Here is a 2500-nt window from a genome sequence, read left to right as displayed (position 1 = left end):
CAAACTGGATGCGCTGTAGGCTTTTTAAAAGGCAATCAGTAATCAGATAGAAAATTATATCATTTAAGTCTAAGCGAGATAGAACCAGACATTCAACTAAATGTCTTCTAAGATGGTAGTTTGTAAAGTTCTTGATTTTCCTCAGCGCAACTAGAACACTATAACAAGATGAGACGAGATGCTTGACATGATCATCCCACTTCAAGGTGTCAGTCATATGAACCCCAAGTAATTTAACAGAGTGAACACGCACAAGGGGTTTATCTCCTACAGATAAATGTATAGGACGTTCAGCCAGAGAATGGTAAGACGACATCTGAAGAGTTAAGAACAACATACACTTAGTCTTTGCAGGGTTCAGCGCCAAGTTGGAGTCCTGGGACCAGTTTGTGATACTTGCAAGAGTCTCATTCATGTCCGCAGCTCTTGAGTCTAACTCCTTGACATTAGAATGGCTGTACAGTGAGGTGTCGTCCGCAAACTGGACGCTTTCCATTGATGGTGGAGTGATCTCGCGTAGATCTGATACGTATAAGTTAAAAATCATCGGTCCCAGGATGGACCCCAGTGGGACGCCATACTGAGACAACTGGTGTGAGGACTTCCTATCAACGATCTGCACGAATTGAGAGCGGCCAGATAGATAGCTCAAGAGCCACTTGAGAAAGGGTTTTGAGAAACCGAGCTTGTAGAACTTCACGATGGTCGTGCGAAAGGATATGGTGTCAAAAGCCTTCGAAAAATCCGCTAATACCATAAGCGTGACCTCTTTCCTTTTCATGGCATAGCGAATATCGTCTCTAACTCCCATCAAGGCTGTAGTGGTGGAATGCCCTTTACGGAAAGCAGAGATACCATCGTGAAGAAGATGGGCGTGGTCCGCATAATTTGTCATTTGAATAGCCACAAGCTTCTCAAAAACCTTGGATAGAACAGGAAGGACTGAGATGGGCCGAAGTTGATCTTTAGAGACTGGGTTGTCAATCTTTGGGACTGGAGACACCCGAGCAATCTTCCACTGCTTTGGAAAATAATCTTTCGCAATGCAATGGTTGATGATAGATGATAGGGGGGGCTGCCAAGCACTCAGCAACCAACTTGATAAAGCGGGTAGGTATCTGATCCGCGCCCGTAGAACAATCCGATCGTAGATTCTTGATGACTTGAAGAACGTTCTCACTGGTGACAGGTGACAACTGAAAACGCATACCCCCAGAGGGGACGTCGGGCAGGTTATCTATCAGGCACATGAGATCCTCTATTGGGGTCGCCTGAGTCTCTAGTGTTCTCTGAGCAGTCGTCGCGAAGAAATCGTTAAGTTCGTCCGGATCAAACCGCAGGGGCCTTGCACTTGGCTTTAGCACTCTGTGGATGACTTTCCAAACCTCGCGCGACTTATTGGAATAGAGAGCATTTTCAATAAATGCCTTCCGAGCAGTTCTTATTGCCGACTTTGATTTATTCTTGACCGAACAAAACTCATGCCAAGCAGCATAAGTGCTGGTCTGGTGAGCGCTAAATCTAGCAGTATCTCGTTTCTTCTGAAGTTCCACTATCAATGGGTCCTTCATCCATGGAGCGGGTGGTCGCGTGACACGAACCTTCCGCAAGGGGGCGTGTCTCTCGAGACACTCGGAAATTAGTGTATTCAGTGTCTCTAGTTGTTCGTCTGGATCATATGAGTAGGATATAACAGACAGAGGAAGAGTAGAAAAGTCCTCTTTAAACACGTCCTCTTTAAAGTTCCTAATGTCCCGGATAAATTTATAACGAGGCTGGAACCGAGGGAGCCGTACATTGACGCATGCGTAAATAGCGTCGTGGTCACTTACAATAGAGCATGGAATTATACCAGTGTTGGTCACCTTTTGCGGGTGGTTGATGATAAAGTGATCAATTAGGGTTTTAGAGGTCCTTGTAACACGTGTAGGCCGTTTCACAATCTGTGTAAGCTTGAACATATCCAGTATACCTTGATACCTTTTCGTTAGATGGTCAGAAGGACGAAGCATATCGATATTGCTGTCTCCTGTAAGCATTAACATGCCATCCCAGTACACAGTCAGGTATCCAAGTAAGTTATCTAAACTATTCAGCCAATCGGAAGGACTGAGCATGCGCTCGGAATTGTAGATCACATCTACTAGAGCCCTACTATACTTGCGGCCAGGCACCTCTATCCATAGATGTTCAAGTTCTGGGTGTCACGACGGCGCTTATAATTGATATTTTCCTTAATACAGACACCGACGTCACCTCCCCTTATACCTTCCCTGTTCCGGAATTCAGTAACAAAGCCATGGATAGAAACATAGTCCAATAACTGCAGTTGATCTCTGAGCCAGATTTCGATCAATGCTACAATGTCTAGTGGATATGAATTGACAGTGAGTAAAAGCTCATTAAATGTCGAAACCATGGACTGAGTATTAAGATGCATTATTTTTAACTGGCCTGAGTTAAAGCAGAGTGGATAAATATCAAGGCCAGAATCAAGAGA

This window comes from Montipora foliosa, chromosome 8 (assembly GCF_036669935.1).
Source record: "Montipora foliosa isolate CH-2021 chromosome 8, ASM3666993v2, whole genome shotgun sequence".
NCBI classification, from domain to species: domain Eukaryota; kingdom Metazoa; phylum Cnidaria; class Anthozoa; order Scleractinia; family Acroporidae; genus Montipora; species Montipora foliosa.
Note: the sequence above shows the minus strand (reverse complement) of the source record.